This window comes from Rissa tridactyla, chromosome 3 (genome assembly GCF_028500815.1).
Source record: "Rissa tridactyla isolate bRisTri1 chromosome 3, bRisTri1.patW.cur.20221130, whole genome shotgun sequence".
Classification (NCBI taxonomy): domain Eukaryota; kingdom Metazoa; phylum Chordata; class Aves; order Charadriiformes; family Laridae; genus Rissa; species Rissa tridactyla.
The window spans coordinates 70,467,483-70,488,949 of record NC_071468.1 but is presented as its reverse complement, the minus strand read 5'-3'; the positions used below and the strand labels follow the sequence as shown (position 1 = coordinate 70,488,949).

General features: G+C 43.1%; 1 protein-coding gene across 5 annotated transcripts in view; it reads left to right on the top strand.

The window, feature by feature from the left end:
• PKIB (cAMP-dependent protein kinase inhibitor beta) overlaps positions 1-21,467 on the top strand; it is a 59,070-nt gene that overhangs the window by 19,401 nt on the left and 18,202 nt on the right. The window contains exon 1 of one of the 5 annotated variants that reach the window (XM_054195719.1): positions 17,328-17,538. The exons of 3 other annotated variants lie outside the window; for them this stretch is intronic. The gene's annotated coding sequence lies outside the window, so the exon portion shown is untranslated. Of the gene's footprint in view, positions 1-17,327; positions 17,539-18,168; positions 18,238-21,467 lie in introns of those variants that run through there. One more of the 5 variants, XM_054195722.1, reaches the window with a different exon arrangement.

Sequence of the window (21,467 nt, the reverse complement as noted above, 5' to 3'; positions counted from 1 at the left end):
GAAGCAGGAACTAGTCACAGCTCTGGAAGAAACAGAAACAGTCCTGGTGATTTTTAAGATCCTGTTGAGAAGGAGAGCAGAACTCCTTCATGTTGTATTTGAACGTATGAAGAAAATATATGTTAGCAAAACATCTAAACTTACATAATTAAAACTAACGCCTAATGAGATGATTTTTACACTGTATCATTTAACTTAAGTTTCTCGAGGTCCCACATGAGAAGTGCAGATACCAGCAGTTCCGCAAGTCCGTAAGTAATTCAGCAGGTACTTACAGCCAGGACTGTCAAGGGAAAGACGCTTAATTCGGCCTCATTAATATAGATGGATTTGGGTTTTTTTTGTTTTTGAAAAATTGTTTTTCTGTTGCTGAAAAAAAGCTTCTTTGGGGTGCTCATTCCTGAATGTTTAGAACAGATTTTGAGTTTGAAATGCTTATCAATAAGTATTAATAACACTGGGTATGGGAAAGGATTTTTACTCTCTGCATCTGTGAAATTTCTTTTGAAAGTAGTAGAATGCCCTTGCTTACTCAAGTTACTGGTAGAGCAAAGAACTACAACTGTAAATAGATGTGGCTTAAGCATAAGACTAATCAACTATAGACATTTTTTAAACCTTGATAAAAGAACTAATGAAATGTAATTTTTTTACGTATTTCACTGCAGATAATGCTTATGACACAAGTTGTGTAGCTTAATAGTTTACAACATGGGACCAGAAATTAAATTGACCTCCTTTATCTGTTCAGATGTAGAGCCCACATCTCTATGTGTCTGGGAATGGTAAAAATGTGCAAATTTATAAGCTCCATCCATTTTTGAAAGATAATCTCCTCAAATATGAGTTTACAATGTGGAAATCATGCCTGCCAATATCCTTCATGTTCAGCATCGGCTGTTTGAGGAGGATTAAGTCATTGTGCATCCTCTCAGGGTTCAAAGATGCTTCACAGAAGGCAGAATTCCTCGCTGCTAGTTCAAGCCTGTACAAAATCCTCCTCTTCGAGCCCTGTTCTGCATCTAAGATCCTAGAAATGCTCCCCCTGACTTCAGCATGAGTCAGACCAAATATTCCGTCCATGTTAAGTTCACATCTTTGTTTCTTTAATATAGACACTTTTTTTTTCCTTCAAAGCTTCCAAGGACTGTATAGGCACCACACTGAAGTGGGGAACTGTCACCGAGGTCAATATAATTATACTAGACCCAGGAGGAATCGTGATGAAGGATTTTTTCATTGGAGAGACCATGTCTAAACCTCTCATAAAAAGGACAGAGGAATCTCTAAAGCTGCTCTGCATGCACGTTAAATATGTGCTATAAAAGCACTGCACGGTCCAAACCGATGCCATATTTATGTATTTCAGAAGAAAGAGCAAGTTGGCCTCTTACAGCCAAAGCGATGCTGTACTTGCAGTCATAGACAGGAAGCCTAAGGAGAATGGTTTGTCTGTAGGATGAAGTTCTGGTCCTTCCTCTGCAGTACAGCTGTACTCAGCTGGTAAGCTTGTGCTTTTCAATAGTTGGCATAAAATGCCTTTCAGCAGAGGTCAGCACTTTGGAGGCTGCTCCTAAGAAAGATGCAAACTCGCCTGAAGGCAGAATGATGCAACTGGTAAGTACGTCAGGAGCCTAATTGTGGGGGCCTCCAGTGTCTATAGGCCCCCTGTTTCTGTGTGTGATGGGACAGAGGTGTCTCCTGTAGGTTACCTTTCTGCAGTCCATGGGACAGACGAGGAGCAGGTGCACTTGGATGATAGGTGTTTAGCGGTGCCCTCACCCCTCATTCCAAAACAAGTGGGAGCTAGGAGTGGTTATGCCTTCACTGGAAACAGAAAGTGAACAAAAATTGAAAGACTGCAGCTGTAAGATGCCATTTCTTTCTAATCTGTTGACATGCCAGTTGCCTTTTACGTTTTTATCTTGAGAATGATTGGGAAAGGCATGGGTACCTTGAGAAAACAGTGGCAAGTGAGTGTCTGGAGGATGCACTGGTATTTGCCGTGACTTTCCATGATGCATAAATCAAATATCAGGGACCTTAAGGCTGTGCTCAAAAGTATTTGTCATTTAATAGCTCTCAGTAAAAATCACATTGAAATCCCCCAGAAGTGTCCTTTTACTCTGAATAGGTCAAATTATTTGATCACAAGCAGAAGTGAGGATGGGGTATAAGAGAGGACACCCCCACCCCAAGGTGCGCTGGGCATCCCCCTTGTTTGACCATCCGGCTAGCTGGAGTAGAGGCTTCTGCACAATGCTCCTGTTCATGCGTTTCACGGGTGGGGAACAGCCACGGGACAGGGTAAGGCGCACACATCCTCTTAGCTGGAGTCTCGGGGGACAAAGGGAGCTTTGTGTGTGGGCTGGCAGGGAGCAGCGACCTCTCCGGTGACTTGTCCCTCTCCTGCTCGCTGGGGGAGGTGGCTCTCGCCGGGGACGTGCGGCTGAAACCCTTCCCTGGTGCAGTTGGAGAAAGGGAGCGCTGGGCTGCAGCAGGTAGTAATTCCTTTTACATTTCACAGCTAGAAAGTAGCGGTTGTTCAGTCTAAATTCCAGGTAAATGAATACTATAAATCCTCTCTTAGGAGACAGGCCTCTGTCTTCAAATGTTTTTGCGCCTATTCGAGCAACTTCAGGCTACGCCACGTACAGCAATGGGCTGAGTGGGTGCCCTTCTTCCTATGCTTCAGAGAGATGTTGTTTTTGACATTTTCAAGTTTAAATTTAGTAAAGCATCAGCCTCATCAATCACAGTATGAAGACAAACCCAGTCAGAGAATCCAGGCTTTATCTTTGCTTTTTGCTCTTCTTTGAGACACAGAAAGAGAAGGGTAAAAAAGCTATCAAGCGTTTCTAGGCAATAGTACTGACACACAGAAATGAAAACTGGACTAGGGAAAAAAAAATCTTTACCATAGGTGCCAGGGATGGAAGTCTGGGTCTGAAAGGGGAACTCAGAAGACAGACTTTTTGACTTCTTTTGTTTCTTTGTTCTGCTGTTCTGATTGTGTTTGCTTTTTACGGCCCGAACTTTAAGCATGCTGATTTTATTTCACTACAATTTTACACTCGTATAAAAGGAAAATATATTATCAAATCTAGTGGTTTTGTGTTTGTACTTGTATAAATAGCTGTTTAGCAAGCTATTTATTAGTTATTTCTACTGTATGTATGGCATCAGGGGATAAAAGAGAGTCACAGTGTAGATGTGTATACATAGAGATTGTATTCCTAACGGAGCACTAAAAAAACCCAAACACAGCCTGAAAGGAACATGCCACGTCCACAGTCCAGTATTTGGTATTTGAAGCTCATACACGTAAGGACAATCTCAAAGGAAGGCAAGCTTAACAGAAAGCTTCGCTTTAGCACACATTTCAGAACTTGCAGGACTGGCAGCTTGTACAGCATTGCTGAGTCAGCTGCGTCAGGGTGAAAGATTTGTGATCTTGCTGTCAGCAAAAGCGTATGAAGACCTGCTAGAGAAGGTAATGAAAATACTGTTGACGTTTTTGACCCTCGCCGCTTTTTTTTTATGATGATGACCCTTAATTTATAAATGGACATGGAAAACAAATGAATCATCGTTTTGCAGTGGCAATTATAACGTGATATTCTGTTCCTTAACTGGGTTTTTCCTGGGTGCCTGTGTCCGAATGCCTTCCAGGCTGAACTGCATAGTTAATTAGTTATTTACGACAAAGCTCTTTAAGGGCGAGGGTGGACTGGTTTTGTGTGTTTCACTGCACGGATTATGTTATTGTCTTTAAACTAAGGATTTGGGAAGGGTATAGTCTGAGGCGGATAAAGCCCAGGAGGCCACCAGCAGCTTTCTCAATTTCTGTAACAACTCACTTGCGCTTTCCTGATATTCCCTTGCCACTTACTTTTGCAAAAGATACTGGATGTAATCAAAGTATAGTCTCTGATTCTCACCAGAATCAATGGATCTCTTTTGCTATCGATTCCTATGCAGCTTGAAAACCGTGTCTGGGCCCTGGCATAGCTTAAAACTCAATGATGTCAGCTGTTCGTGACATCTTAATTTCGATTTTGGACCTTTACCTTTCCGTTGTGGGGGGTCTGTTGCCCTGTCGCAAAGTAATTCCATTTACTGTGAGACACACATCCGAAGTGCAGCTGAATAAATTTAACTTCCACGCTCTATGAAAGTAGATTTAAAGCCCAACTTCCTTACGGATAACAGGACACCATGATCACTAGTGTTACAGACAGTACGACTTGTGGTAGCAGTTCGTGTGCACCTAATCTGTTCTGGTGGGTCAGCAGCGACGGAATGGCAAGAGGGGGTGAGCAGGTTCTAGTGACTTCAGCAAGCTTAGTAAAGGGCATCTCCTTACCTCCTTAGACTCATGCAGTGTCTACTCCTGTCATTTTCACACTCATCTCCAGGATGCTAGAAGAATTTCTAAGCAAATTTGTTACTAGCACTCTGGCAGTTGGATATCCCAACTTTTGTCAGTCAATGGCATTTGCAAATGCAGTGGCTCTCCTATTCTGAAATCACATTGAAAAAAGACGAGGCATTGCCAGAATAAATGATGATAGCTGTGACTTATTTGAAAAATAAAATATAGATGGAACAGAAGATGACAGAGATGGAAGGCATCTGAACAAAACCAGTCCTTTTAAAAGGAAATTTAAGTAGTAGTAGACTTTCAAATAATGAAAGTAGCGATAATTTGGGATAGAATCAAATAGGAAATATCAAGACTATCTTGGAAACACTGATGAAGTAGATTGAACTTTATTATTTGCTGGGATTATTTTCATCAACAGGTAGCCATGTCCTTGCTAGGATGATGAGAGGCACCAGATGTTGAAACGGGTAGAGGAGCCAGCACAGCACAGATAGCCCAAAGGCTGCTGGGGTGAAGCTGTATAAAAAAAAGCAACTCACCAAAAACCCCAGAGACATCATCAACGTCATCCGCTCTTTGGCTGCTTGATGCGTCTGGAGGGCTGGTGGCAGAATGCACTTCAGAAAGCCATAGTTCAAATCTAAATACAAACATTGTTTCCTTAAACATGCTCCTTTTCTTTTACTCACACAGAAGAACACAACTGTAATCAACTAAACTAAATTGCAGACTGGGAAAGCAAAAAGGGAGAAAGCAGCTGATGAAATTTCTGTGGTTTTTTTTTTTTAAATTTGAGGGGAAATGTGGTGTCCGGGGAAGGTGGAGAGGCACTATGGTAGGCATGTTTCTGTTGTGTTTCAGCAACCAGAGCGTGGCTGTATTCTCAGAAGTCACAGTTAATACTCTGGGGGGAAAATGCAACATACCATTTACATGCCAGCTGTACTTGGCTGTTTGTCACTCTTTTCAGCACAGAACCGTTGCCCTTTTTTATTTTCTATCACTTTTGTAAACTGATAAGAGAATGGGATTGTATGGAGGATCAAATGAGAAGATTACAAGGTACAATTTCCATTTTTGTTATAAGAGAGCATCTTAGTCTCAACAAGAAACCTCCATCTGCAGTTTTCCAGGAGCCTGTTTCTTTAAAAAGATGTTTTCAAGATTGATTGGTATCAGGTGTGCAGTGCCATGTGATTCAGACGTTACTATGGTGACCACTCTTTTTAGATAAGATGTCGGAGACTATAATTGCACTTGTAAAATCCTGTGCACAGTATGATAACCTGCACGGAAATAAGCCGTAGACTCACTCAGACCTAGGTCTATCCGTGTGAATTTGCTGATTTGTGACTGCAAGCCACCAAAGATTGCATGCTGACATTTGAGGGAGATTTCTCTCCCTTCTCCCTTTCTGTGCGACACACAAGCAGGATCAGCTCTACAATATAAGAGGAAGGACAGGGTCCTTTCAGCCACCACCCCTCCCCAAGCCCTTTTGAGTCTGTGGCTCTTTCTGCATCTCAGACTAGCAGATACGCCTGGTTGTTGCTCTGCTGATGTCCCTGTCGCTCCGCTTGTGTCCACCTTGTGCTAGGGCATGTGAAAAAAGGTGGTTTACTGCCATACTGGCACCTCTGTGGTTGTACTGTAGACGGTGGCAAGCCCAAAATGCCTTCTCTGCCTTCCGCAAATCTCTGACCAGTGATTAAAATTAAATTATCCTTCAAAATGCTGCTTGCCCACTCGTTTATTAGTGTCCTAACACTGCAACCACACATTTGCCCTTTTACAGTGCAGCCAGTAGTAATGCTACCCATGTTCATTAACTTCTGCAGGGTTAGGGGCACAGGTTAATTGGCCCCTCTGTCCATTCACTGCTTATGTCTGTACAAAGGCAGTTTGACCTTTTGGCTACCACAGCCTGTAGGTTCCTGGGTTTCTGCTTCAAGCCAAAGAAGTTGTAGTTGACGTGAAAAGTAATGAGCTCACAAAGCCTACTAGCTTGAATTCTGCATGAGTAAGATGAAAGGAAGAGTTGGTAAGGAGTGAGGAAACTATGACGTGGGTTCAAGGTCAAGAGGCGAGGGCTGAAGGAGCAGTAGAGTTAGAGGGTAACATTCCTTCCTGCCCCCATTCCTCCATCCCAGCTACCGCTTCTCAGCAGCAGCACGGAGCTGTGGGCTCAGGCTCCTGTGGTTGCCCTTAGACAGGATGGTACGAGCTGCAAAGGGAATCCCGTTTTCCGTGACTTGCTGCATTTTTGCTCTTTTGGTCTCCTCAGAGGGCTGGACCCTAAGGCCACAGCAGCAGAATAGACCTACAAGAACATGTGTTGGTGTATCAGACTGTTACGGGAGATCAGATGTCAGGGAAAGGTTTACTGTTGGAAAAGAAAATTTCCCTGATGAAAGAAACCTTTCTGATGAAGTCTTGCACATTCATGCAATTTTAATAGGGCTTGATCCTCTAAGTTGCTAAATAACTTCAGCTCTCCCCAATACCTGTAGAAGTCAACAATACTCAGTACTCTTCAGAGTTAAGACTAGAAAGTTCAGTATTTGGACCTGTTGTGTCCTGGTGGTCCCTCTGAAGCCTACAGCTGCTATTTTGAAAGATGAAATTAAAAAATAAGATAAAATAAATGATTATGGCCCCAGTTATGCAGAGTGCGTAAGTATGTGTTTTTAAGCAAGCAACTACGAAAATGAAACACTCGACTGAGTGCTCCTGTGTACTGGAACTATGCAGTACAATAGTCTATAGTGCTACAAATTGGAGTTAAAGTGGCATTTGATTGTATATTGCACTTCAGTTTATTGATTTGACATTATCCCCTATTGTATTTGAGTTGTCTTTACTAGGCTCCAATACAATAAATAAATGGAACGTAGTCAAATAGTTAAAGGTGAGTGTAGTTAGCAGCCCTTTAAGTCAACTTTGTCATGTCCCCACTGTATTAAGGATGTGCCCTTCAACTATGCTGGGAGTCTTTAGAAGCCAGAGTTACTCCAGGGGTCAAGTTCTTAAACTGAATTTTCCCATTGACTTTTAATGATATTCATTAATGAATTTGAGATCAATGAGCTGTAAGGAACATTTCCAAATATGGAAAAAATGAAACCAGACCATAATACAGGCATTGAGCAGTTTGAAAAATTAAATATCAAAAGCAGATAAAGAGCAAAAGAAGTCAGACTTTGTATAGCATAGAGCTCAAACACCAATACGGAGACGGATTGAAATCTGAGGGGATGGTAAACATAAGCATCTGTCCTTTCAAAGACCATGTTTGTTAATAAAGAAATAACAAGCATGTTAATTGGCTGCTTTGCATCTAACTGCATAAATAAGACTGGAAAATGCCAGCCAAAACTACTACAGACAGGAGACTCAAAACCTGAATTGTTTGGCATAAAAGTGAGAGTTTCCACAGCTGGTTCCTTTCTTGAGAAACCTGTGACACAGGAAGTGACTTAACTCACTAATTATTGCCTTATTCTTTGCGTTTTTACTTCTGTTGCCCTGATTTCTTGCTTCTCTGTGGGGAAGGGCTTTCCCTTCTGATTTTGCTGTGTTCCTCTGAGCAACAGAAACACACAACAGAAAACCATCTGGAAAACAGACTCAGTGCCAGCCCCATTCAGAATAAAAAAGCTGATTTTTGATGCCTGATTTGGAGTACCACATGCTCTGCTCTATGCGTCTCACAGCCGAACTGGAAATCTGTCGCCGTGCCCAGTTTCCAAAAGATGGAGGCTCTTAGAATACAAAATCCTGTGGCATCAGTTGACAGTTCCCAATCTTTTGCACACCTGTCGAGGTGAGATGCTCAACTCGAAAACTCTTGGTATCTGTGACCATCTTATCCTGCTTTGTGCATTGCCTGCAACAAACTAAACACTACTTACCAAGTAAGGTGCACTCGTTAGACCATGTCTACAAGACTGTGCCCAGTTTTGCCCCTGCTTTACCAGAATGATGTTGATAAACTGGAGCAGGAGGCGACCAAGTTGGTTGGGGAAGGAACATTTGCCCTGTGAGGAGAGGCTGAGGGACTGGGGCTTGTTCAGCTTGGAGAAGACTTCGGGGGTACCTGAGAGCAGCTTTGCCATACCTATAGGGTGTTACTGAAAAGATGGAGCCAGGGTCTTTACAGAGTTGCACAGCAGGAGAACAAGAGACTATGGTCATGAACTAGAACAGGGCAGATTCAGACTTGAGGTAAGGAAAAGCTTATTCTTCATGAGGACAGACAAGCCCTGGCACAAGTTGCCCAGAGAGGTTGTGGAGTCTTCATCCTTGGAGATATTAGAAAGCTGACTGGACAAATCCCTGAGCAGTGTGGTCTGAATTAAGCATTGACACTGCTTTGAGCAGAAGGTTGGTGTAGATGACCTCCTGAGGTCACTTCCAACCTGAATTTATTCTGTGATTTTATGTCACCAAGTTTTCAGCCTTGCTTTATCCTCTACTTCTGGCTCTGTCCCAGACACCTCCTCCTGGCTGCATATTCTGTCCTGCTCTCAGAGGCCTGCAGCAATGGCCTCAGAGGCCTACGAGTAATGCAGGATAACACTGCTGTTCTCTACCGAGTCAGCCTTGACATGATGAAAAGTACGCTGGTTTTGAGATGTTGACAAACTTCTATTTTGACAAAGCCCTACTTTGTGTTCATAAGGGAGTTGCTTAGCCAGGACTTGTAGGCAACCGTCCAAACAGTAAAATCTTTGCTTTCCTTTCATGCTGCCGCCTGTTTTCTTTAGAATGATGTTCTGTTGTGTTTAGCTTTGCTGCTCATCTAGAAGCTAGTATTTAACTTCTCAAAATGATGGCTGGCAAGAATCCATTGCAATAATTACCAAGAAAGCTGAACTGCATTCCAGCAAACACCTAGCTGACGTAGTTTAATAAAACAAAAATGAAGTTTTATTTCTGCTTCAACAAATGAAGAAATAATACTGTCTAGTGTTCTAGCCTCAAATAAGTTCAAAGAACTTGTATTCAGGGTCCAAAATAAAGTGGAGCAATTTCTGGGAGCAGGAATGGTAAATGATCCAAAGACAGCGGATATATGTTCATCTAGGCAAAAAGACAGATGAAAGGCCCCTTACAACAAAATAGTAGTCACTGTCAAGAGGCTTAGCGGCTTCCTGCATCCGGGAGGTGTACAACGTGTTTCACACCTAGTCATCACCTTAAATGATCCTGTACGGGAGTTCAGACCTTTGTGCCAGTCTGTCCCTGTGGCCTTGTAAACCTGCTCAGTGAGGAAGACGGTTCTGACCAATGCTGGAAGAGTAAATTATTGATTTCCACCTGGCTGCCTCAGCCATTTACTCCCATCTGAACAGAAGAACTTTGTTTTGTTAGCTTGTTTTCACTGTGAAAGAGGTCATCGCTCCTTTTTTTTCAGGATACTGACATTTTAGGATATCCCTAAATTTATTTGTGTTTGATATTCTGAAGGAAGCATCAGTGGACTATGGCCTCCAGGAAGCCACCAGAGTCTGCTTCCCTCGTCCCTAGAGGTATTTAAAAGACAGGTAGACGTGGTGCTTAGCGACATGGTTTAGTGATGTTTTTTGTCAGTGTTAGGTTGATGGTTGGATGTGATGATCTGAAAGGTCATCTAGGTCCAACCTAGACAACTCTATGATTCTATGTCTCATTCACCCCATCTGTTTGTAAAGTATTCATCAAAGTCAAGTAGGATTCCTTGCTTTGATTTAATTAGGTTTTTGAGTTGTCCCAGAAGCAATGACCCTAATTAATTTTCATATGCAGAACTCTTTTTTAGAAGACAAAACAGAATAACGTTGAACTAGTTTGTACTCTTCCTAATTATGTTAATTGTTCCCTTCCCGTCCTCTGCTGACTTTGAGAAAAACTCAGAAAGCTCTTGCTTTTCTTCAGCGGCAGTCAGAATCCATACAGAATGTTTGCTAGATTGGCTGACAATAAGGAGAGCAAAGAGTCTTTCCCAGAAAACACAGGGCCTTGAGTTGACAGTGAGGTAGGATCATTAGTTTGTCTGTCAAAAGTCATTTAATTTCATCCATTTATGCTGCCTTGACAACGGGTCTTCACTCTTTTCTTAGCAGTTGTTAAGAGTTCACCAACTTCAAATTTAGTGATTAACTTGGGATGAGCCTGAGAACTTCTCTCCAAAAAGGGAACGTGAACAAGCCGTTGCAGAGCTCGGGTAAATAGGCTTTCTCTGTGGTGAGAGGAACAAAACAGGGGCATTTTCTAATGTATGATGAAGTACATGTTTGTCAGTGTTTGGGGACTGAGGTGATAGTAGGAGACACACAGGTGATGTAGAAATGATAAACACAGAAATTGATGCTAAGAGTTTCCAAAATAATTGCATAATTTTCTTCTATTTATTTTGGACACGTTAGTGGTCAGTTTTTCTCAAGCTGTGTGTGTCTAACAGCTTACACTGAGCTCCTTTACTTTTTTCAGGACTCTAACTCCAGTATTCCTGACAAACTAATCTATGCAGTGCATTTAAATTTCATCAAAGTCTGGCAAGAGGCAAATTTGTTTTTACTGAGTTTAGCTGTATTAAAACTGTCTAAAAACTCTTTCCAGAGTAAATAATCACTGTTTGTGTTTGGTACATGCAAATAATACATATAATTGAAAACTGACTCTTCAACTTTCTCTTAGTCTTGTTCCTTTATTTGTAGGTGTGGTAACGCCTCACTTGCAGGGACAAATCCTAGTAACCATTCCCCTGGGGAGATAAGAAGAGTCAAATGACTAGTTGCAGTGAGTTGCCATAGCATGTGGCAACAGAGGCAATTACAACTGTCCTATCATCAGATTAGCAGGTCCGTGTTGTGATTGATCTCATTTACTTTCAGTTACAAGAAGCATGTAAATGCCCTAAGATGTTTTGCAACTGTTGTCTCCAAGAGAACGGCATCTTGTTGGGGTTCTCTTTAGTGCTTTCTTTATCAGTCATTTGCTAATGCAATGCTGGCAATGCAAGGAAAATATTCTTTCAGAGAAATACTCAGGAGTTCCTTGCAGCATGGTCAATGTTTTCAGTGTCAAGCCTTACTTAAATAAACATACGGTGTTTTGGTTTAATTTTGTTTTGGTTTTACTTGTGTTTGGTTTAACCCCTTCCTAATAGCTCAGTGCTGCGGACGTTTTTTATCCAGCCAGTTGGGAGCTAATTAGAGGAGAGGACAGGTAAGAATTCATGGCTTGTGGGGACAAAATGAGCACAGTCATTTCGGTACTCAGCTGGAAATGTGGAAGTTGTGAATGCTGGACTGACTCCAAGGCTTCTTTATTCTTGTATAAGAAATAGTCACTGCATAAATTACAGGAGCAGTCTTTAGGTTTCAAGCATAATATTTTTCGTCTGTGTTTCAAGTGGTGGCCTGATGAATGACAGTCCTGAACACCAACTTCTGTGACATACTTTTTTCTTTCCCCCTCAAAGAAAGCATTGTATTAGAGGTTACAGTGCAAATGCTAGGGCAAAACTTACGTTAACATCAAAACCGCAGAATTTCAGTTACAATACTGCTGCACAGTGGAAAGTGCTATTGCTCAACTTAATCTCTTCCCCAGGGATCAAAGCGTTCACCTAGGAGACAGCTCAAGGCAGTTTTTCTTCCCATCACTAGGTATTCTCCTCTGGGCATGTTTTCAAAAGAGGGAATAAACTCTGCCTGGTGATTTGAAGGAGTCATTGCAGAGGTGGTGATTTCTTCATCAGCTGAAGCGAGCGGTGAGTAGATGCAGGTGCTTCCCAGCAACCCAGAGCAAGGCAAAGTCTGTGATGGGTAGGATCCCTAGGCATGCCCTTCTCCCAGCTATTACCTGTCAGTTAGTTCCAGGTGGCTCTCCTGTCATGTATGAGATTTGTAGGTTGAAGCAGTTTTCTGAAGCACCCAACTTGGTAGAGGAAACTTTGGCATCTAGTTTTGCCGTCTGGCTTCTTTCTACTTTGTAGGTCTGGTACCTTGAGCAAAAGTGTCCTGGCATCTGCCTTGTACCTACGCATGCTCTTGGCTGAAGAACGAAGAAAAACCCACTCCCATATGCTATGAAAAATTGTGGTGTGGGGAACAAGAAAAGAGGCAAGATGAGGTCCAGGGACAGTAGTGGGCCTTCATCATGACAGTCCAAATAAAGCTTGACTTTGCATACGGCTGCTTGCAGTTAGGCTTGACTCCACGTTTATTCACTTTTGAGAGACAGGTTTTTTTCATCAGCTGTGGTGTGAACCTAAACAGTTCCATATCCAGTGAAGTCATCTCACCTTAATGACTGTGGCAACAGCATTTAGAGAAAAAAGAATCTGGATGACATATGTCATGGAATCATGGAATTTTTCAGAGTTGGAAGGGACCTCTAGAGACCATCTAGTCCAACTCCCCTGCTAAAGCAAGGTTGCCTAGAGCACATTACTCAGGACTGCATCCAGGCGAGTCTTGAAAATCTCCAGAGAAGGGGACTCCACAACCCCCCTGGGCAGCCTGTTCCAGTGCTCTGTCACCCTCACTGTAAAGAAGTTTTTCCGTGTATTTGAACGGAACTTCCTATGTTCCAGCTTGTGCCCGTTGCTCCTCGTCCTGTCACTGGGAACTACTGAAAAGAGTCTGGCTCCATCCTCCTTCGACCCTCCCTTTAGATACTTGTAAACATTAATAAGGTCTCCCTGCAGCCTTCTCTTCTGCAGGATAAAGAGTCCCAGCTCTCTCAGCCTTTCCTCATAAGGGAGATGCTCTAGTCCCTCGATCATCTTTGTTGCCCTACACTGGACTCTCTCCAGTAGTTCCCTGTCCCTCTTGAACTGGGGAGCCCAGAGCTGGACACAGTATTCCAGTTGTGGCCTCACCAGTGCAGAGTAGAGGGGGAGAATGACCTCCCTTGACCTGCTGGCCACACTCTTCCCTATGCAGCCCAGGATTCCATTGGCCTTTTTGGCAACAAGGGCACATTGTTGGCTCATGGATAATTTACTGTCTACCATGACTCCCAGACCCTTTTCTTCAGAGTTGCTTTCCAGCAGGTCCACCCCTAACCTATACTGATGTTTGACATTCTTCCTCGCCAGGTGCAGGACCCTACACATGTCCTTGTTGAACCTCATTAGGTTCTTCTCTACCCAGCTCTGCAGCCTGTCTAGGTCACACTGAATGGCAGCACAGCCCTCTGGGGTGTCAGCCAGCCCACCCAGTTTGGTATCATCAGCGAACTTGCTGAGCATACACTCTGTCCCCTCGTCTAGGTCATTGATGAATACGTTAAACAATACTGGACCAAGTATTGACCCCTGGGGAACGCCACTGGTTACAGGCCTCCAACTCGACCCTGCTCCATTAATCACAACGCTCTGAGTCCTGTCACACAGCCAGCTCTCAATCCACCTCACTGTCCCCTCATCTAGTCCACACTTCCTCAGTTTCCTAAGGAGGATGTTATGAGAGATGGTGTCAGAAGCCTTGCTGAAGTCAAGGTAGATGACATCTGCTGCTCTGCCCTCATCCAGCCAACCAGTTATAACATCATAGAAGGCTATGAGATTGGTCAAGCATGATTTACCCTTGGTAAATCCATGTTGACCACTTTCAATAACTTCCTGCTCTTGAACGCGCTTGGATATGACGTCCAGAATGAGTCGCTCCATTACCTTCCCAGGGACGGAGGTGAGACTAACTGGTCTGTAGTTCCCTGGGTCCTCCTTCCCGCTCTTTTTGAAGACTGGAGTGATATTGGCCTTCCTCCAGTCCTCAGGCATCTCTCCTGTTCTCCATGACCTTTCAAAGATGATGGAGAGTGGCCAAGCAACAACATCTGCCAGCTCTCTCAGCACTCGCGGGTGCATCTCGTCAGGGCCCATGGACTTATGGATGTCCAGATTGGCCAAGTGGTCTTTAACCTGATCTTCCTCTACTGGGGAAAACTCCTCCTCTCTCCAGACCTTCCCCCTTGCCTCCAGGGCCTGGTATTCATGAGGGACAGCTTTAGCAGTGAAGACTGAAGCAAAGAAGGCATTCAGTAGCTCTGCCTTCTCTGTGTCTTCCACCACTAGGGCGCCCATCTCATTCGTCAGTGGGCCTACATTTTCCCTACTCTTCCTTTTTCTATTGATATACTGAAAGAACCTCTTTTTGTTATCTTTAACCACGGTGGCCAAGACGAGTTCTGCTTGAGCTTTGGCCCTTCTAATTTTTGTCCTGCATAGCTTCACTACATCTTGGTATTTTTCATAAGTAGCCAACCCCCTTTTCCAAAGATCATAAACTTTCTTTTTTTTTCCTGAGGTCCAGCCAAAGCTCTCTATTTAGCCAGGCTCATCTTCTTCCCTGTCTGCTTGTTTTTTGGGACTCGGGGATGGCCTTCTCCTGAGCTTTTAAGAGTTCCTCCTTGAAGTTCCTCCTTGAAGTAAGACCAGCCTTCCTGGGCACCTTTGCCCTTCAGGACGGTCCTGCAAGGGACACTCTCAACCATGCTCCTAATGTCCTTAGACTTCAGTGTAGGAGATGTGGAGGTATCCATACCTAATAATACAAAATAAACGCAAATTACAAATAACCTGAAATTCCTTTATGTGCATAGGTAAGCATTTTATTTATAAACCTAAGTGCATTCTGGACATCGAGCCAATAATATATCGCATAGTCTAATTTTCATTTATTTTAAAACTTCATACAAGATAAGTTGGTTGGTCTATAAAAGGAATGGTTCAGATTTAACTGAGCTTCTCAAGTGCACTGAACTCAAGTTGAAAAGACTTTCTTCATCTGTTAAAAAATGAATAAATAGAACTACTTATTGTAGAAAAAGTCAGCAAGTAAAGGTGTCAGCAACATTGTTATGGAAAAGAAATTTCTTGAAATAAGAAACGCAAAAGTTGTTTCTTGATAAATGATGACATGCCAGAATAGACTTTCCACAACCCAAACATTACGTTGTTTGGGAGATTCTGAATGCTCTCAGCACTGCAAGAACAACAAAGTTTATCTGAGTTTACAGCAATAATCTGTCCTTACATATGTAATAGGCATACTTTCATTAAAGCATCCCGCTGCACATTAGGAAGCTGTTAGATCATTAGTTTATCTGGCACCAAGCCACTTGCCAAACTTGTAAGTGTGAAAGTGCGGTTGCTGAGTCACAGCTTTGGAAGCTGCAGTAACAGTTCAGAAAAATCTATCCTTCATCTGGTAGAAACCCTGGAGAGCTGCAAAGATGTATAATATATATGCTTTTGAACTTTAAAATAAAAAAGAGCCCATCAACAGACCTTTTGTACGTGCATGTTGTTTTCTTCCTCTCCTCAGCACTTGGGTAACTATAAAGCAGCTAAAATCAACACAGAAAATGTCAAGTTTGAAAGGGCTTGTGTGCAAAGAAAGCATTTCGGGCTAAGGATGTGGTTCAGAGCACTGACTGTACCAACGGTTTGTCCAGTAATATGTCAACTGAAGTAAAAGCATGGGTTTTGGTCTTCAGGTGAGCAACAGATTTGGAACAAGAGAGCATTTTAACTTGAGATAACCTTCACAGTTTTGTGCTTCCCTGCTGATACCAATCATGATTTATCAAAGGGAGGGGGAATAGAAGGAAAGAAAATAGGTTGGAAAGAGGGTAATGGGTCTGTAGCCGTTGCATTACCCCAGCTGGGTTGTGTGTGTGCATCAGCGTGGTGGCAACCACAGACTTCCTTTCCGCTACTGCAGCACAGGTAGGTTTGACCCTGATAACATTTTCTCTCTCCCTTTATTCACACTAATCTCTTCAGATCCTAGTTCTTAATTAGAAACCCATTCTTGCTTTGCCTTGCCAACTGTACCTGTAAAATAAATGAAGCATATCTTGTAACCAATGGTTAAGGACAGTCCTTGAAGTTTCTTCTGGATAGCATTAATTAAGCAAAACCAATAAAATAGGCATAATCAACAAGTACCAGATTCAGGGAAGATTGCAGTTTTTCCTGTAAATTTATGCTGTCTTTATTGTATCGGTTACTGTTGCAGAAATTTGAACCGGAGGTTGGGAAGTGGTACAATTTATTTTGCACTATTCCAAAATCCAGTAATCTCTCCATGACGAACCCCTATGTACTTCAAAATGCTGATCTTTGTATTACTATTCTTGTAACTTTCTGGAGCGGCATTTTTTATAACTAGTACCTGTGAACAGGCAGGGGTCCTCTGGGTTTCTACCAGAGAATGCTCATGCAAGAGAGAATATGGGGAAGAAAAGGTTATACCTGGCAAGTGATGAATTGTTGAATAGATTGATGTAGACTTTTGTGTCGTTTCATACTATACCCAAATATATACATAAGTGATTTGAAGGCTAACTTAATATAGCCATTTAAACAAATAGTTTCCTTTTTTTCCTCTTCTTTCTATGTCTAGGTTAAACATTTGAAATAGAGATGACACAGTACAAAAAAGGAATATGTATGTAGGCAAATTAATTTCTATTTCCGCTACCCGACTTTATGATCCTACTGACATCCACTGAAATGTCCCATTTTCACTTTAGTAACTAAGTGACTGGCTGATGTGAACAGTTTGTGGTAAGACCCCTATCTTAATTTCCCTGGTGTACATCCAGAGGAACATACTCCCGTGGGATTGCTCTGGATTTACAGCAGTTGAGTTTTACTCAGTTTGGGTCCTCTGTGTTGGAAGAAACCTATCCAGTGGTAAATAAAACCCCACCTTCCCCCCTGCCCCCACCTGTGGGCGACTGACCCTTGAAAAATGTCAGGTGGAGACTGTCTTGACTTTGTACAAAACGTTGAGTCATTTCCTCAACTGAGAAGTTAATTTTTCTTCAGTGTTCCTTTCCTTTTTTTCCCCTGCTGACGTACTCAGCACACAAGAGCTTTTTTTATTTGTATAGCTTCAAATTGTTTCAGCCTTTCTGATTTTTAAAAGCAGGGAAGCTTTTCCAGTGTTGATTTGCTTCTCTGGTAGTTGTGTGACGGCAAGTTGTTTTCAAGGAGACAGTGGAAGCCAGAGCTGCTGGCACCTTCCTGGATCTTCTCTGTGATTGCCCCCAGCTCGAGCGGTGGCTTTCTTCTGAAGCTCATGCCCAGCCCCTCTTCAAGAAAGACCACGCTGCGGGGCTGAAGGCATCCCTGAACCGCGAACTTGAAGGTACTTAGCTTTTTGACGGGGGGCAGAATTGGGCAGATTGCCAAGAAACCATACCAGATGACCCTCTTCCCTGCAGGCTGGTCGGTTCTCCTTGCAAACTGGATGACAGCTAATGCAAAATTAAACAGTATTATGGTTATTTACAGGTAGCTTTCTTGTCCGCTGTGGAACTATCCGTGTCTAGATGATGAAATATTAACTCTGTTGTAGATACTTGCTGAAAATGCAGGGCGAAAGTATTATTTATCTCATTACAGTGTGAAAGCAGTTTTTATGCCATAGTTATGTGTTACTGCTTTGGATAGTGGAATGTCATTGAACAGACACAACTTTCTTTCTTACATGGTGTCCAGGCAGCAGTTGCCACCTTTGGGGTGAATGCAGCAGTACGTTTGCCCTCCTTTACAGGAGGATGGAGAATTCGTTTTATGACACGGTTGTTAAGGATTTATTTTTGTACCAGAAATGCCCTGAACGGAAAGGCTGAAGTACAGAAGTCTTACCTGTAAGGCATGTGCTCCTGTATGTGAATTTGTAGCCTGTTTATTTATTTTAAATGTATTCAAGTTTCATTTCCCTCTTGGCAACAGTTCAGTTTCCCCTGGAGTTTTGCTGTAGTCATCTGAAAGCCAGACATTGAGATCACATTCTAGTGTCTCTGGGTGTCTCTGGTATTCATCAACCCCTTTTTGCTGTCCTGTAAGTAGTTTTTTTTCTTATGCTTTTGTTTGCTACATTCTACCATTTGTGTTCTCTACCTCTTTGAGGCTTTTAAAAACTATTTTAACAAGGTTTCATCAGCATCTAGCGTTCCTAATGAACTTTAGTTAAAGAGCTGTGCTTGTCTCCATACTGCTTTGAACAAACTAAGCAAACAGAAAAGTTCCCTATTATTTAAATGTTTGTACCTTTGCCAGTGTTCTCCCGCTCAGTGGGCTTTGTGCACCTCAGATGTCATCTTTGTCTTTCTAGGCTGTCTCCTGAAGCACTAGAGTAAGAATCTTGTTTGGTATAATAAATGTGGTTAGGTTTTTTTAAAAAAATGCTCTAGATCATATGTTCAGATGTTGTTCTTTGGCTCTGACTGTCGGTGCCTTAGGGAGTTCCCTGATGAGAAGTACAGGAATGGCTTCAGTTCCTCTGTGAGTGCGCCTCTTCCTTCTTCAGAGGGGAAGAGGGATTCATCAGGCGAAACCAGGGAGAGCCACCGTTCATCTGGCCCTATAAACATGGATTGTCATGTTCAGTACTGTAGAGACATCCCTATCACAGCCAGGTTTCTGCAGCTCTCTGTGACCAGGAGGAGTCTGAGATGGAGCACTGGCCACGAACAGCTCTGAACTGAGCATAAATAGCTGCTTGGGCTTGGACCCGGCCTTCACATGGTCCTCACAAATTTGAGGAACTCTTTGCAGTTTAGGGAGGAGTGCTAAAACTTGTAAGGCAGCAACAAATCTTGCTTTTTCTTCTCCCCCCACCCCAATAATAAATGAGCAGGGCTTTTGTGGAGGGTATCTGCAGAGATACATTTTCGGCCAGTTCTCTCCTAAACCTCTGTTTCATTGAACAAGTCTGCAGTGATTTGATTGATGTTATGAGGAACAGAATGTGACCCGTAGTTTCAAAATGAGTGTAGCATACGGGTCTGTTCAGTGAAAGGTCATGTCTTTTTGTCTGCAATCAAGAAAATTCAGAACTATTTCTGCATTTTTTTGAGAAAAACCCAAGATAAAAATAAAACAAAACTTTCAACAACTCGTTTTAAAGTGGGCCATAAAAATGTAGCAGAGAAGGCCAGAGAAAAATGTTTCCCATGGTGCCTGTAGTCTTTCGTAGCTCTTCAAGGACAAGAGGTCATCTGCAAAAAAAAAACCCCAAAAAAGAGTCCCCTGAAATCACACCATCTGCAGTTCTCCACCCAAATTCATGCAAGACTCAAGGGAGGAGGTGTAGGCTCTACTCATCTCCAGTGTTGAGTGGAGTTTAGGAAAAGGGAATCCACCATCTGTCTCTAAGGCTATGAACTCTTCAGGAGAGCACAGCAAGCATCCTTCTTATTTTTGACCCTTTGAAGATACAGGTCTCAATGCAGAAGTAAATGCCAGTACATAAAACAAGGAGTAAATGTTTTGAGTACTGCAACAACATCAGCACAACCCCCCAAAGATCTGCACTTGTCAGTCAGTATCATTGCCAGGTTTTTGTTTTGAAAAGCTCAACTCTGTACTTCCACAAACAAAAGTCCTGCAGAGTTTCCATTAAGCAAGGCAGTTAGGTCTGTGTGTTTCTGGGAAAGATGCATCCTTGTAGAGTGTGTCCTCCAAAATGGTCTTGGTGTTGGTTTCATCTGTCTAGAAACAAAAATATCAGGTTGCAAAAAGATTCAGTCAGTGATAATGCCTATCTGTTTTTCTCTTTCTTTCCCTTCCTGTGCTTAAAAAGACAAAATGGGTGGAAAAAAAAAAGATTAATTTACACTGCCGGGTGCCAGGCTGTAATATCATTATGCTGGCAAAGCTAAAAAAGGAAATGTTCACAGCTCATAGACATTTTAGAAGAGGTCATTAGCTTAGCAGATGGGAAAAATTTGTTTCTGAGCATTCATCAGTTCCTGAACTCGGACAACGTGTTACACAGCTATGTATACACACTGGACAAATGCCGTGAAGGCTGCAAAATCCCAAGAGGACCTTGCAAGGGTGGTATTTCCAATTAAACATAAAATCTGAAGGCTACAAAATGTCAGTGCTGAACAGTAATCTTTAAGCAACCGGGTTCTCTCAGGTGCCTTGTTCCTCAGCATCAGAGTGCCTTCAGCGAGCGAGTGAAATGGCAGCTGTGATTATCTCCCCTCTCTGGGTTGCATCGCTCATTCTTCAGTCTTTCCACGGGGAGGTTCACGGGTCGTGCTGCCCAGGGAAGAGCCTCTGCAGGAACATGGTAGGCTCTTGCTGTGGTCCTCCTGTGGGGCAGGGTGGGAGGGGCTGGATGGCGAGGGGGGCACTGGCACTTTCTGCATGGAGTGAGAGTGTCCTGGGGGGGTATATGTCGGTGGAGGGTGAATTTGCTGCTGTAGAAGGGCAGAGAAAGAGGAGGGAAGGTGTTTGCTGCCGTGGGAGGGTAGGAAGAGGGGAGGCGGTGCTGGTGCTGCATCTCTCAGGGTAAGGGAGGGAAGAGTTGAGGTTGAGGGTGCCCCATCTCCTACATGGCCTGTGTGGCTGCCAGGGCTTGACCATCTTGGCCTCACTGTCAGATGCGAATGCAAAGGAACCACCCTCCTGTGATAAAGCCGAGCAAGGTCTGGGCTTTCCCGGCCTCCTAGCATTTTAGGAAGTGTCCTGTACCACCGGGGCTGCACACAGGCTCTTTCCAGGGCGAGGAAACCCGGTGAGGTCGTGTTTGTGTGCTTGCAGGGATGAAACCAGCAAATGAGAATTTAGGAGGTAGTGAAGAGCCTGGTAATTAAAGCACTCACCTAATCTGCAGTAACTGGAGCTGACTGTCCTGCTTCCCTGTGCCAGCCCCTGACTACAGTCAGGCAACTCTGCGGCAGCAGTCAGCGGGCCCTCTCTTGCCTGGACCTAGTAGAAAAGTTTTGTTAAAATTGCTGTGATTCAGGAACGGCATGGTTCCAACAGACAGTGGAAGTGCAGATTCCTTTGGAATGGAAAACAGTTTTCAGTAGGAAAATCCTATCCATTTCTGCTCCAGGGGAAAAGCAAAGTAAAAACATTCGCTCTGACAGATGTTCCTTGTTGTTTTTGCTACTCCTTGTGGGAGAACGGCTCTGGTCTGACATGTCAAAATTAAACCCACCCCTCACTCAGAATATACCAGACTAAATGATATATTAAAGATAATAAAGACAAGGAAAAAGAAAGTTGATTGTTAAACTTCTGAAACCAAAAGATTCAGTGCGCAGACCTCCC